Source organism: Malaclemys terrapin, chromosome 4 (genome assembly GCF_027887155.1).
Source record: "Malaclemys terrapin pileata isolate rMalTer1 chromosome 4, rMalTer1.hap1, whole genome shotgun sequence".
NCBI classification, from domain to species: Eukaryota; Metazoa; Chordata; order Testudines; family Emydidae; genus Malaclemys; species Malaclemys terrapin.
Window position 1 is genome coordinate 139,033,126 of NC_071508.1, and position 16,253 is coordinate 139,049,378.

Below are 16,253 nucleotides of genomic sequence, written 5' to 3' on the forward strand. Positions count from 1 at the left end.
TAATTTCCAGATGATTCACCTTAAAAATGAACAAAAACACCCCAAACAAATAAAAAACAGGGTGGAACTTGTCAAGATTAACTGCCCTCCATGGTATATTTGGTGAAAACTGTGTGAGAGGAGTGGTGGTTGTTGTTGGTGGTTGTTTTTGAGGAGGGGAGGGGAGGGGGGGGGCTCATATAAAGTAACATAATCAGTATGTCTTAAAATGGGTGAATGGTTGAGTTTTTCATGCCATGAATGTTTCCCTAGCGGAGGCAGATGTGCATAATTTCTTAGGGGATTTTATAACCATGACAACCAGTTTTAGAGGAATATTTTCAGTTTCCATGTTTTAAATTAAATTTGCACAAAAAGAAAAGCTTTTCAAAATGGGTACAGGTGAGCTGCCCTTTTTACATTTTCATAATAACAGTGGAATGCTATTGCCCCCTATATTATCGTCTTAAATTTGATTTAATTAAAACCAAAGTGACACTAACAGAAGGGTGTGCTGTCTACCGGGTGCAAAGATACGCGATGTGGACCTGCGGTTGAAAAGGATCCTAAAAGGAGCAGGTAAGAACCCCTTGATAATCCTTCATGTAGGAACGAATGACACGGCTAGGTTCTCGTTAGAGAGAGTCAAGGGAGATTATGCCAGGCTGGGGAAGACTCTCAAGGAGATAGAGGCTCAGGTTATCTTTAGTGGGATTCTGCCTGTTCCGAGGGAAGGGCAGCAAAGGGCTGATAGGATTTTGAGGATAAATAGTTGGCTAAGGGAGTGGTGCTATAAGGAGGGCTTTGGGATGTATGGCCACTGGGAGGCTTTCGGGGACAGACACCTGTTCTCGCGGGATGGGCTTCACCTGAGTAGGGAAGGAAATAGACTTCTGGGAGGGAGGCTGGCTCATCTTATCAAAAGAGCTTTAAACTAGGAAGTTTGGGGAGATGGTTGGGAGATGCACAGTTAATCTCCACGCCAGTTTCCGGTATTGGAAAGCTGAGTGCAATAAGAGGAGACATAGCCGGGGAGATGAGATTGGACATAGGAGGGACAGGGGGGACGAACACAAAGAGGCCCGCAACATACAGTGCTAGTAATGGGAGACAGGCTAAACGACATACATTAGGCTGTTTGTACACCAATGCGAGAAGCCTAGGTAATAAAATGGAGGAATTGGAGCTCTTGGTCCGAGAATTGAAACCGGATATCGTAGGAATAACTGAAACGTGGTGGAATGGCAGTCACGACTGGAACGCAGGTATGGAGGGGTATGCGCTGTTTAGGAAAGACCGGGATAAAGGTAAAGGTGGGGGGGTGGCATTGTATGTCAATAGTGAAATAAGCTGTAAAGAAATAATAGTGGATGGAATAGATAATACAGAGTCCGTCTGGGCGATACTCAAGCTGGGTAAAAGTACTACTAGAGCCTCTCCGGGGATAGTGCTTGGGGTGTGCTATAGACCACCGGGATCGACCCAGGATATGGATAAGGAATTGTTTAATGTATTAAGGGAGGTAAATACTAATAGAAACTGTGTAATTATGGGGGACTTTAACTTCCCGGATATAGACTGGGGAACAAACACTAGTAGCAATAATAGGGCTCAGATGTTCCTAGATGTGCTTGCGGATCAATTCCTTTATCAAGTGGTAGCTGAGCCGACGAGGGGGGAGGCCATTTTAGATTTGATTCTGGTAAGTAGTGAGGACCTTGTTGAGGAAGTGGTAGTGGGGGACAACTTGGGCTCCAGTGATCATGAGCTAATTCGCTTTAAACTAAATGGAAAGAGTACCAGAATTAAGTCAAAGACTAGGGTTTATAATTTTAAAAAGGCCAATTTTAACAAATTAAGGGGACTGGTAAGGGAAGTGGATTGGGCAAACGTATTAAGGGACCTAAAGGCAGAAGAAGCCTGGGATTACTTTAAGTTAAAGATGCAAGAGCTGTCAGAGGCCTGTATCCCCAAAAAGGGAAAAAGATTACTAAGCAAGAGACTTAGACCGAGCTGGATGAGCGACCGGCTGAAAGGGGTGATTAGGAAAAAACAGAAAGCGTACAAAGAGTGGAAGAGGGGAGGGATCAGTAAGGAAACTTACCTTAGCGAAGTCAGAGAATGTAGAGATAGAGTGAGAAAGGCCAAAGGCCAGGAAGAGTTGGACTTAGCGAGGGGAATTAAAAGTAATAGTAAGAGGTTTTAAAGCCATATAAATAGGAAGAAAGCAAAGAAAGAAGAAGTGGGACCGCTGAAGACTATAGCCGGAGAGGAGATTAAAGATAATCTAGGCATGGCGCAATATCTCAATGAATATTTTGCATCGGTGTTTAATGAGGCCAATGAAGGTATTAGGGATACTAGCACCGTTACAGAGGGGCATACGGGATGGGGGATTACCGCATCCGAGGTAGAAACAAAACTAGAACGCCTTAATGGGACTAAGTCGGGTGGACCGGACGATCTTCATCCGAGAATATTGAAGGAATTGGCGCGGGAAATAGCAGGCCCATTAGCGACTATATTTAATGAATCTGTAAACTCGGGGGTAGTCCCATTAGACTGGAGAATAGCCAATGTGGTTCCTATTTTCAAGAAAGGGAAAAAAAGTGACCCGGGTAACTATAGGCCTGTTAGTTTAACATCAGTAGTGTGCAAGGTGCTGGAGAAGATTCTGAAAGAGAAACTAGTTGAGGACCTTGAAGTTAATGGCAAATGCGATAAATTACAGCATGGTTTTACGAAGGGCAGATCGTGCCAAACGAATCTGATCTCCTTCTTTGAGAAAGTAACGGACTTATTAGATAAGGGAAATGCGGTGGACCTAATATACCTGGATTTCAGTAAAGCGTTTGATACAGTACCCCATGAGGAACTATTGGTTAAAATGAAAAACATGGGGATCGATATGAAAATCCAGAGGTGGATAGGGAATTGGTTAATGGGGAGAATGCAGCGGGTCGTATTAAAGGGTGAATTGTCGGGTTGGAGGGAGGTTACTAGTGGAGTGCCTCAAGGTTCGGTTTTGGGACCCATCTTATTTAATCTATTTATAACTGACCTCGGGACCGATTGCAAGAGTGGGCTGATAAAGTTTGCGGATGATACGAAGGTGGGAGGAGTTGCAAACTCGGAGGAGGATAGGGATACTCTGCAGGGAGACTTGAATGAGCTTGTGAATTGGAGTATCAGAAATAGGATGAAATTTAATAGTAAAAAGTGTAAGGTGATGCACTTGGGGACGAATAATAACAATTTTAGTTACAAGATGGGGACGCATTGGTTAGAAGTAACGGAAGAGGAGAAGGACCTAGGGGTCCTTGTGGACCGCAGGATGACTATGAGTCGGCAATGTGACGTGGCGGTGAAAAAAGCCAATGCGGTCTTGGGATGTATTAGGCGAGGTATATCTAGTAGAGATAGGGAGGTCCTGCTTCCGTTGTATAAGGCGCTGGTGAGACCTCATTTGGAGTACTGTGTGCAGTTCTGGTCTCCCATGTTTAAAAAAGATGAACTCAAACTGGAACGGGTGCAGAGAAGGGCGACTAAGATGATCAGAGGAATGGAAAACCTGTCGTATGAAAAGAGATTAGAGGAGCTTGGGTTGTTTAGTCTGACAAAGCGAAGGCTGAGGGGGGATATGATTGCTATGTTTAAATATATCAGAGGGGTTAATACAAGGGAGGGAGAGGAATTATTCCAGTTTAGTACTAATGTGGACACGAGAACGAATGGATACAAACTGGCCGGGGGGAAGTTTAGGCTTGAAATTAGACGAAGGTTTCTGACCATCAGAGGGGTGAAATATTGGAACGGCCTTCCGAGGGAAACGGTGGGGGCGACGGACCTGTCTGGTTTTAAGATTAAGTTGGATGAGTTTATGGAGGGAATGGTTTAATGATAAAACATAGTAGCCAAGGAAAACCAAGCAATGGTACATGAACAGCATAATGGCCAACAAGGGTCAGGCTAGAGACTCTTGCCTATATGCTCGGGGTATTACTGATCGCCATATTTGGGGTCGGGAAGGAATTTTCCTCCAGGGTAGATTGGCTGAGCCTCTGGAGGTTTTTCGCCTTCCTCCGCAGCATGGGGCAGGGATCACTAGCAGGAGGGTCTCAGCCGATTGAAGTCACTAAAACACAGGATTGGGGACTTCAACGGTAGAGTCCAGGGAAGGGTCTTGCGGCCTGCAGCATGCAGGGGGTCAGACCAGATGATCATAATGGTCCCTTCTGACCTTAATGTCTATGAGTCTGAGTCTATGAGTCTATGAACTTCTACTTTAATGTAATGATCACCTTAATAGGACAGATTTTATTTCCCTGCTTAAAAAACTAAATTAACTCACTTTAAAGATGCTGAAATTAGATCTTCCTGGTTCAAGTTAGATATAAATAGACTGTAATTCATAATGACTAAAGCATGTTGACATTTAATGCATAAGACTTCTTTGATGTTGTATTCCTTTGTACAGATGAATTTTGATGTGTTTTACAGAAAGAGTTGAAAGAATTTAGGTAAACCTAAAATAACTTGAAGGTGGTTATAATCTGAGTTAGCTAGGGTTACCATACGTCCGGATTTTCCCGGACATGTCCAGCTTTTGGGGGCTCAAATCCCCGTCCGGGGGGAAATCCCCAAAAGCCGGGCATGTCCGGGAAAATCGGGAGGCTCAGCTGGGGCCTCTTTGTGCGGGGTCGGGGAGCCGGGCCCGCGGGTCGGGGAGCCGGGCCCGCGGGGCGGGGGGCCGGGCCGGGGTCGGGGGGCGGGGGGCCGGGCCCGCGGGGCTGGGAGCCGGGCCGGGCCCGCGGGTCGGGGAGCCGGGCCGGGATCAGGGGGCTGGGGGCCGGGGGGCCGGGCCCGTGGGGCTGGGAGCCGGGCCGCCGGGCCGGGATCGGGGAGCCGGGGGCCGGGCCCGCGGGGCTGGGAGCCGGGGGGTGCGCCGGGCCGCCGGGGGTGGTCGGCCGGGGCCGGCACCCCAGGGCCCGAGCCGACCCAGGCTGGAGCCGCCGGGGGAGCCAGCCTGGGCTGAGCTGGGCTGGGCCGCGCCTCCTCCCCCCCACCTCCCCCCTTACCTGCTTCAGGCTTCCCGCGAATTAAATGTTCGCGGGAAGCAGGGGAGGGGGCGGAGACTTTGGGAGGGGGCGGGGTTGGGGCGGGGGCGGGGCTGGGGGCATGGGCGGGGCCCCCGGGAGTGTCCTCCATTAGGAGGGACAAAATATGGTAACCCTAAGTTAGACATGGTGGTTATATCTTACTTAGAAATCTCATAAGCAGTTCAGGGGAGGGGGAAAGGACATCTAAGTGATCTTCCTTTTTTCAACTATTTTAAAAATGCCAGTTGAGACTTTGTTAATGTTAGTTCCAAAATACACATGGACCAGAAGTACATCAGTGAATAATAAACTGGTCATCAGTTCCATACAGACAAAGGTAATCTTTTCCTTGGTGCATGAGGTTTGACTGCATGTGCAGAGCAAAATCATATTAGCTGGGTGTTACAATATCCTGTGACAGAAATATGTACCTAACTGTTCACTCACTTATTAAGGCCCAGATCCATCATAGCACTGATGCACATTCTTAACTTTAAGCATGTGAATAGTCCCATTGAAATTATGCTTAAATTATGCACTAGTTTAAATGCTTTGTTGGATACGGCCTTAGTCTCTTTCAGCATTGCTGCTTTCCAAGTGTCTCCTGCTCTGTAAAAGTTTTGGATCATTATTCCCCAGTTAGCTTGCACTTCTGCAGACTGTATCTCATCTCCTTTCCAGCTCGGATTTCTATCCCACCTGGCCCTTTGTGTCATTTCTCTGTACTCCCTTTTGTTTGCCACATCTTCCAAGAATTGCCTGTGTCTGAGGTATCATCTGGGAGCAGCCATTCTCTCTCTTTTATACCAATTTTAAAGCCTACCTACAAAGCCCTAGAGAATCGCTGGCTTCGTCTTCTAAGGAAATCACATGAAAATGAGTTTTCACAATAGGCAGCCAGGAACGTACGTTAGTTTCTTTCTGACGTTGTCTGAACGTGCGGACGGTCTCACGCTTTTGCAGCAAACTGCTTTTACCTCATTCTTATTGGCAGAAGTACAGCAACTTTTGTTTCATTAGCAGCTCCCTCAGCATCACTCTCCTGCAGCATCGCTGTCTGAGCTCACAGGCCTTGCAACTCTACAGCACAAAAAAAAACAAAACGCTGCAGCAGTGAGTCCCAGAGATGGGGTCAATGGAGGGGCTCACGCTATGCGACCTTTTACCCTCATCGGGCCTCAGAGCCCGGACTCCAGCTGACTGGGAACATCTATACTGCTATTTTCACCCCTGTAGCTAGAGCCCTGTGCGGATACAAAAATGTGGATCTGCATCCACCAGGATCAACCTGCGATCCGACCCGCGATCTGCTAGCCGACTTTTACCTCTATCCGCATCCAGTCCCTCAGCAGCAAGCCGTCTGGAGGGGGAAGGGAGCGGAGATCCAGCAGGGGCGGGTGGGGTCTTGCAGGGAAGAGGCAGTGTGAGGGCAGGGACTGGGGGTAAGGGGCAATGTGGAGGGGAAAGGCCGAGCCGCTGGACGGCCCTGATTCTGACCTGATGCCCAGCCACTGGGTGCCGGCCCCGAGCATGCTGCACCTCCCCCGGGCTGCCTGAGCTGGATGCCACGGGACAGGTGCTGCCAGGAGACATGGTGCCGGAGCACAGCCGCTGCTGCTCAACATGTACTTGCCAGGTACGAGGCCTGCCCCTCTGGGAGACCGGGCTGCCCGTGGGCCACCCCAGGGCCCAGATCGGAGCCCCCCACTGCACACGTGGGCCTGCCCTCCCTGTGGGGACCTGGCCTGAGAGGATGGGGATGGGCTCCTAGGTCTTCTCACCTGCTCCTGCTTCTCCCCTGGCTTGCAGACTTTCATCCCTCTGCTCCCCGAGTCATCAGCCAGGCAGCCCGGCTCCTTGGCACTTCATGGTCTCTCCATCCCCTGCTAGGCACGGACTCTCTCCCTTTCCCACTTTCTCTCTTCCCCTCTCATTCTCCCTTATCTCCCCCTCTCACCGCTCCCAGCCCAGGTGGCAGACTTCTTACGCCTGCTTAAAGCGCTGCGGGCTCTGTCGGAAATCGGATTTCCTTCTTCCAGCACGCATCTCCTGGCTTCATAGCCCCAGCCAGGGGGAAGTGGCTGTTGCCGCCGCGAAGGGGGCTGGGGACCGAGCTGTGCTTTATAAGCTGCCCAGCGGGCACTGGGAAGAGGCAAAGCGACTCCAAAGCAGTTTGGGACTCGGCCGGGCACAACTCAGCTTGGCTCGGCCCTGTGCGAACGTGTCTCTGTCTCTGCTCCAGATCCATAGAGCCCTGCGTGGTTGTATCCGCATCCACTCCGCTATCTGCAAAAATGGTCCGTGGATATGAAGCGGATATCCGTGCATTTGCAGGGCTCTATCCATAGCATTAGCCTAGTGAGCCTGGCTCTGTTGACTTGGGCTCTGAGACTCTCTATTCTGTCTTATTATATCCTGAATAAATATTTCCCATATCTCTTCAAGAACTTACATTAGGGTGACCAGATAGCAAGTGTGAAAAATCGGGAGGTAATTGGCACCTATATAAGAGAGAGCCCCAAAAATCAGGACTGTCCCTATAAAATCAGGACATCTGGTCACCCTAACTTACACGGCCCCTATCTCTTTATTATAACTAATTATTATTATTTGTATTGTCGTAGTGCCCTAGGAGCTGTAGTCATGGTCCTGGACCCCCTTACGCTAGGCAATGTACAAACAAAGAACAAAAAGATGATCCCTGCCCCAAGGAACTTACAATCTAAGAGAGAACAAATGGGGACAGACAGATGGAGGAATACAAAAAAACAAGAGGACCTTAGTTAGCATGCCAGGCAGTGGTATGTGTAATCTGTCTATATCTTGATGGCCTATGCATCAGCTGTAAAGTTGCATTGGGCTGAAATTTAACATACAAGCCAAATTCTCATATGCACATCCACTGCAAGTGCAGGTCTCAGCCCAGGAATGTATTTCTTTGCAAACTAACATGAAAATGGTTGTTAAAATTATTTGGAAGCGTATAGATGAAGTGGGTGTGCAAAGTGATCTCTGTTTGGAAATGATAAAGGTGCCGTTGCTTCTGCTAGGAGTAATTTGGTGGCCATGCAACTGCTCTCCTCAGTGCTGGCATGGGTTCCCCTATACTTCTTTTTAAATTTTAAAAAACTTAATGGAGATATCCTATCTCCTAGAACTGGAAGGGACCTTGAGAGGTCATTGGGTCCAGCCCCCTGCCTTCACTAGCAGGACCAAGTACTGATTTTTGCCCCAGATCCCTAAGTGGCCCCTGCAAGGATTGAACTCACAACCCTGGGTTTAGCAGGCCCATGCTCCAATCACTGAGTTATCCCTCCCCCGCTTCTTGGCCTGCTCATTACTTTCTGCTTTGCAATGGTTGACTCAGCACTATCCCCTTGGGTTAAGCAAGATCAAGACCTCAAGGACTTTAAAGCATTTTCCTCAAGGTTTCAACTCTTAGCAATCTGGGCTTTCAGCAAAGCTGAAGTGTAGTATGAGTGGAATATCTAATATGTCCTCTTTTTGAGTGACTATCCTGTATTGCAAGCTGAGGTGCTGGTGCTGATACTTGTAGATCTTTCAAGCTATTACTTTATTCCCATGAACAGTAACATATCTGGCTTTTGCAATAAAAATTCCAAAATAGCCCAAAGCAAGTAACTATATTTACCACCTGCCTGATGGATGATTAGAACCCTCTTATATGGAAGAAAATTGGACATGGATTCTCTAATAATGTAAAGATACCAAAGTCCTCTAAAAATGCTATTAAAACTGACAGGGAATTTTTTAATCAAGATGTGTCACATGGGAATGCTAGTGAAAGACCCAACTTTACTTCCTGGTCTCTGTCATATGACAAGGGTCAGGGTTATGACCGGTTATATCCCTGTTACGTGCTGTGTCTCTGTATACACTGACTCAATTGGTTACAGTTACAACCTTCCTTTTTTTTTATCCACCCCCATGAAAATCAAACGCAAATCAAACAAAATACCCAGCTTAAAATGACAACCACAAATTATTACAGCCAAAGAATAAAACATAAGAATGGCCACACTGGGTCAGACCAAAGGTCCATCTAGCCCAGTGTCCTGTCTTCCGACAGTGGCCAATGCCAGGTGCTTCAGAGGGAATGAACAGAACAGGGAATCAAGTGATCCATCTAGGGTTGCCAGCCCTCCCGGTTTCACAGGGAGTCTCTCGGAATCGGGCTCTGTCTCCCAGAGGCTACTGCAGCCAAACAGGGAGATTTTAGGCCACTAAAAGTCTGGCAGCACATCAGGGCTAAGGCAGGATCTATGCCTGCCCTGGCCCCGCACTGCTCCCGCCTGGAAACAGCCAGCACCTCCCTGCAGCTCTGGGGGGGGGGGCAGTGGGGTCCACATGCTCCCTGCGCCCCAAGCACTGACTCCTCAGCTCCCATTGGCTGGGAACTGTGGCCAATTGGAGCTGTGGGGTGGTGCCTGCAGGCAGAGGCAGCTTGCAGAGCCACAAGGACATGCCAGTCACTTCCAGGAGCAGCACGGGGCCAGGACAGGCAGGGAGCCTGCCTAAGCCCTGCTGCACCGCCGACTGGGAGCCGCCCAAGGTAAGCGCCACTGGGGCGGAGCCCACACCGCTCACCCCCTCCTGCACCCCAACCTCCTGCCCCAGCCCAGAGCTCACACCCAAACTCCCTCCCAGAGCCTGCACCCCTCACGCCCTCCTGCACCCAACCCCCTGCTCCACCCCTGAGCCCCCTCCAGCACCCAAACTCCCTCCCAGAGCTTGGTTCCTTCTGCAGCGGCCTGTTCTGCGGCTGAGGTGGATCCAATGCCTGGAGCCCATTCCTATTGTCAATGACTGGATTTCTAGTGGTTAGGGGACTAGCCGGAGATGTGGGATCAGTTCCCTGATCCACCACAGATAGTCACCAACTCTCACGATTTTTATCTTGAGTCTTATGATACCTGGTGGTTTTCTTAAGATCCTAGACACTGGAGTCATGTGACTAAAACAGAATCTCAGTTTTCGTTTGGGGGCGGGGGAGGGAGTAAATTTCTAGCCCTTATGGCTGCTGAGAAGACTTGAATCCCAAAGGTGTAAAAGCCAGAAAGCAAATAAAAAGAACTCCAAATGAATTATTTTAAGAATCTTACTATTTTTAAGCCAGTCTCATGACTTTTGGGAAGCCTGGAACATTCAGAAATGATGAGTGGGATTGACGGTACTGAATACTGGCGATTATGGAGATTAACCTTGCTGTAACAGGACTTTGTTTGGGCGTTTTAACACCAACCTGCATTTCCTCACTGCTGGCTTCCTTTTTAAACAGTAACCCAATCTAGCTTTGGCGAGTATGTGTGTTAGTGTATTTCAGGGCCTTGGCTGTCAAAGTCCAACTGAAATTGGTCCTCTAAATTGGAGTTTTTTGATCCTACGGTATTCTGGAGGCTACTGCCTTCATCTGTGGTCTGTACATAGTGCAGTACAGCCGTATAGTACCTTGAACAAGAACTAGACCATTCTGGAGAGACAATGACCCCTTTTGTGCTAATAAGTTGAACTAAACGTAACAAAACTAAGCAAAACTCTCTCCTTGTCCTTTTTAATGCTAGGTCCGTGAGGTGGCGTAACCAATTAACACACTGAGATTCAGATAGCTGCATTGCAGAAGGTGCACCGCTGATGCTCACTGGGCTTCTGCCAACCTCCACTTTCATCATTTGTTACTTTAAATCAATACCATTACGTTCTGCTTTTAACTTCTACTATTGGAGCTGAACTACCTACATTTACAACCTCATCTTTGATGGACTAGGGATACCTGCTTTGTCATTATGCTGGAGATGTGGGACTGTGAAGTGGGCATGTCCAGGAGCCGAGTACAAAGGCAGTCGTTCAGTGACATTGCTAACATTTCTGAAACTAGGAAGGAAAAATAGAAACGTGGTCTGATAGCAATACAAGTGAAGTTCCTTCCCAGCATTGCATAGATGTTTTTTAGTAATAGATGTGCAAGGCTCATTCCAAGCCAGAATGAATGTGTAGAACAGTCACTTGCTGTCACATTAAGGGGTGAATGGTGCATCCTACAAAAGCTATCAATAAGAAATGTACCATGCAAAGCACCAATGTGTGTGCATGCACCCGGAGTTATTGAACCCAGGGAGCCAGAGAAGAAGTATCTGCTGTGATTACAAATCCGACAAAGGGGAAACGGTGGCCACAGCAGACCTAGTGGAATAAAAGCACTGACCTAGACAAGGCTGTTAGGATTATCATTTAAAGGACAGCCATGTAGGAATGTTCTACTACTTTTGTTTCTTCTAATAGGTGAGTTACTGCCACTCACCTCTTCATGAGCACTGCAAAAAAGCCCTACTTCTTCTCAGCAGCAAGAGTGCAGCACTTCTCCGAGGCCCTGATTCTGCCATCCTTGCCCTCCATTGTGAGTAGCTTATACTGCAAGTTATTCTCTTGAACTTTTGTTTGGCCTTTGTCATCAACCCCTAGGTGCAGAGTGCCTGGCAGTATCACAGTCCGGAGGCGAGGAGAGTGTAGGTCACTCTGGCTATAGACTCATTTGACAGCAATGAGCAGGGTCTCGTGCTTAGTTGTAGATGGAAGAGGTCATTTTGGCCACTGTTTGCATTTCGCTGCCCAGGAGCAGTAAAAGCCTGTGAGATTGCACATCACCTGTTTGTCACACCCTTTGGCTCTCTCACTGACTACTCAGCAACTCTGAAAATTGGACCACTTTTTAAATGCCTAAATATGGATTAACTTCGGGCATCAAAGTGTGAACATTTTGAGCATCATGTTAATGATATTGCTCAATTGAAATATCACTGACCTAACTGGCAGATATATTGTTGCTTCCTTTGCCAAGTAAGAGAACTGATCCTTAAGGAAGAGAATTGTTTTCTAGAGATCATCATTGCTTAATTTGTGCCAGCGCTTGCCACTTCATAGCCCCAGTACTTCTGGGCTTGCCGCCTCAGTTATGAATGTAAAAAAAAGAAAAATTGCTCGAGCCCCAGCACCTAATTGCAAGATCCCCAGCACCTCTTTCGTTACAAATTAAGCACTGGAGATCATCCTTTCAAAGCAGATAGAACCCCTCCAGCAAATATATGTCTGGGTTGTCAGAGCTGTGTGAGCTCTGTGTTGATCTGTGCTCTTTTCCAAGGCTCAATCATTTATTTTATAATACTTCTCAGGGCTCTGTCTAAAAGGTAAAATACATTTCATGTTGCACTCTCACTCTTAACTCAGTCTAGGTAGGATCTCATTCCATGTAGAGTTTGTCACTGGATCAAACTGGGCAGCCATAATCCCTCAGTTTCCATAAACTTGATATACAAATACCTGAATGAATGAGGGTTCCTTTGTTCCCCTGCAGTGTGATATAAGCTGCTGAAATCTTGACTTTCTTCTTGAGTGAGCTATAGAAGAATGAAAATGTAAATGATCTGTACTGAGATAAAAAACTCTTCTATATACCAACCACTAAAGTAACTACTTTGTGCAGTCTATACCCTGAAATAATAGAGAATGCTTGAATTCTGTCAAATTTAACCACAAGTATAAAGATAATCCTGGACATGATGTGCTTTAGACCCACTTGTGCGGCAGAAATCGGCTTAGCCAAACTATCTGCTTTATACTATATCTTTGGGCTAAGTCCCTCAAACAGATAGCTCTCAGCTCATAGGATAAACCAAAGGATATGTTTTGAACTGGTCTGAATCCATAAAGATTAGGGATAGCTGAACCTTTAATGTTCTTCTAATATTTATTTAAAAGCAGCTACCTTCCGCTAATGGGAAAATAAAATTGAATACCTAACCAAACATAGAATTCCTAGAGGTTTAGCAAACTAGAACAGTACAGTGATGAGGCTAGAACAGTCTATTGACTAAATGAGACCAAAAATAAAAATGCAGGGGGCCAGCTCTTCAGTTGGTGTGACCTGGCACAACTCTGACCTTAATGGATGTAATGATGCTGCCTCGGGCGGGACACAACTGAGAATATCAATTCAGGACAAATTGCTTAGAGCAGGGCAGTTACAGCCCAAAGCTGGGGTTTCTCCACTACTAAGGCACATCAAACCAGCCAAACAGAGAGGACTTCAGTCTCACCCCACTGGCTAACATAAGTCATACAAGCAATTCCCTTAGACACTCCAGTTTCCCAGTATCACCACCAGTGCCACTCATTATAGGGATGAATGGTTATGAAAACCAATGCCCCAGTAAAAGAAAAAAGGTTCTCCTGATCCCAGAGGACCAAGCCCCAGACCCAGGTCAATATGCCAATCAGATTTACCCACAAATCACACTGTTAGAATCTAAAGGTTTATTCATAAAAGGAAAAAGATATAGACGAGAGCTAAAATTGGTTAAATGGAATCAATTACATACAGTAATAGCAAAGTTCTTGGTTCAGGCTTGTAGCAGTGATGGTATAAACTGCAGGCACAAATCAAGTTTCTGGAGTACATCCACAGCTGGGATCGGTCATTCAGTTCATTGTTCAGAGCTTCAGTTTGTAGCAAGGTTCCTTTAGAAGTAAGAAGCGGGATTGAAGACAAAATTGAGGGGTTTCCAAGGCCTTTTATATTCTCTTTCCATGGAAGGACACCCCTTCATTGTTACTGTGGAAAATCACAGCAGCAAGATGGAGTCTGGAGTCACATGGGCAAGTCACATGTCCATGCATGACTCAGTTTGCAGGCCGATGCCATTGTTTACATTTTAGTCTGAACATTCCCAGATGTGGATTGGTGTCTCCCAAAGTTCATTGTCAGTTAAGTGTTTCTTGATTGGGCACTTACTGAGAATAGTCCCTTCTCAAGAAGCTGACCAAATGCTTCACTGAGGCTACTTAGAATCAAAACACATTGAGAGACACATACATAGCCATATTTATAACTTCAACTACAAAATGATACACACATACAGACAGCATAATCATAACCAACAAACCATAACCTTTTCATAGACCGCTCACTCAAGAACCTTTGTACAATATTTGCTGCAAATATATAATAGTGGGTGCAACAATAATCTATACGGTCACAGTTCATGTCAATAACGTCACAATAGAGCTACACTGATTTACCCCAGCTGAAGATCTGCCCCAAATGGCACACATCAAGCCAGTGTGACAGAAAATGCTTCCTCTTGTCTGTCACTATGTCTAGGTTTCTCTAGAGCGTTGGTTGCAGAAGTAACAACACATGGAAGTTATCCAGCTGCTGACAAATGTTTAACTTGTTGACTACTTAAGGGTCATGCTTCTAGAGATAATAACTAGATTTGAAGTTTAGGAAATTCTAAAGTCAGGCTAATGGTCACAGTAATCCTTCTCACTGGATCTGTTTATGTTAGTATACAAGCTCTGTCACCTTACCATCTGAGCACCTCCCAAACATATAAAAATAGAAATAACTTTTTCCATCCCTCCTTCCCAATCAGCAGGAGAAATCTTTATTCATGTATAGCTTTGGGTGTGCTTGTCTGAGTGCGCAGAGAATGAGCTATGTCAGAGACATGAGTTTTTTATTTAGTTGTGAATGCATTGAGGATGGGTGTCATTCCGGTGCTCAGTTACATAGTGTGGCACCTTTGAAAGTTCTGTTTCCCACACTCACGAGCTTCCCCCATTGGGCGATGAGGTTAATTTATTCCAGGGGAACACAGCTGTTGTGACATGTCTCAGAGGGAGAGGTGTTCTCTTTTAGGGCCAATCTAATGGAGGGCTTTGGACAGGAGATCAGAGACCAAGAAGTGCACTCTGTAGTCATTGAGGCAAACTGTATTACTAAGGAGATGGGGTGACACGTTAAGTAGCAGCTGGATGTGTGGCCTCGTTCCTTGATACAAGGATTGGAACCCCTGATGTGTTGGTGCAGAGATCCTTGTCCCCATCTCCCCCCAGCACTGTTTTCTCAGCACACTGAGGAGCAAAGGCAGCAGAGTTGGGAGAACCAAATATCAAACTGGCTGAGCAAAACCAGGGCATCTCCGACTTCTGCTTCTGTCCACATGAATTTTGTTTCATTACAAGATGAGATCTAGCTATAGGTCTGAAATCCTTTTATAATTAACAGTGTTATGAACAAAACTTTGCTTGCACAAAGCAAATCCAAACGAAGGACAATTATGGCAAACTGAAGTTCAGGGCCAAAGCCTCAGCCAATGTAAACTGGCGTAGCTCTGTTACAGGCAGTGCTGCTCTGGGGGTTTACACCAGCTGAGGATAGGGTTCTCTGTTTCTCATTTGGCAATTCGTTTCCAAAAATAACTCTTCCCTTATTCCCGTGCTGTCGTTCAGTCTAGCAGTATGCTGAGAAGTGAAATCACACCAGTGTCTACTCACACAGTTGCTGAGTATTGAATGAAAATCATGAAAATACCCCTCATTCCACCTCACAAAGCACATTTTCTAGACCAGAGTGCTTTTATATTTGATAATTTATATATGGCAGTGTTGTGAGAAATTCATTTTAACATCAATTTAATTTCTTTGTAATTACTTACACTGACCAGGTCCTTTAAATTCATAAAGGGATTTGAGAATCGCATTTGAGAATGAGGGACCAAGTTGGCATGACTAAGAATAACTGGAATATACAAAATCTTACCACGCCATTTGTTTTGCTATTACCATTTCACTGCAGCCATAGTCATGGCCTATTGTGCCTTTGTCATAGGGCCAGATTCTGGCACTTTTCCTGGTGCTGAGGAGTACCTTACTGCTCAAATAGAGCCACGGACATCACTGGGAATATAGTACTCCTCAAACTCATTGTGAGAACAGCTGGGCAGGAAATGGTTTTTCTGTCCCATGAACATTTTTGAGATTTCAAAAACTTTTCCCGTTTCTCATCAGAACAAAACTGAAACCTTGTATGTGAGAGAAAAAAGAGCCACTTCAGAAGAACTGATAGCCTAGCAGTTTGTAGACTTGACTGCGAGGTGGGTGATGCAGATTCAAGTCCCTGCTCTGACTGTGTCTCTGGTTTTGACCAGAAATTCTATCCTGGACCTGAGATCCTTTCCTGATGAAAGGATAGTCAGAACCAATATGTTTCTACAAAAAGCTTTGCTTTTGATGAATAGGCATTTTTGGACAAAAAAACATTTTGTTGAAAAATTGCAGACCAACTCTAAATCATGAGTAAGGATGGCAACTAGACCT

General features: G+C 46.2%; 1 long non-coding RNA gene across 1 annotated transcript in view; it reads left to right on the forward strand.

Moving 5' to 3' along the window:
- Positions 1–367: 367 nt before the first annotated feature.
- LOC128837203 (uncharacterized) overlaps positions 368–16,253 on the forward strand; it is a 28,532-nt gene continuing 12,646 nt past the window's right edge. Inside the window, exon 1 of the long non-coding RNA XR_008444921.1 lies at positions 368–558. This is a non-coding gene — a long non-coding RNA (uncharacterized LOC128837203). The remainder of the gene's footprint in view (positions 559–16,253) is intronic.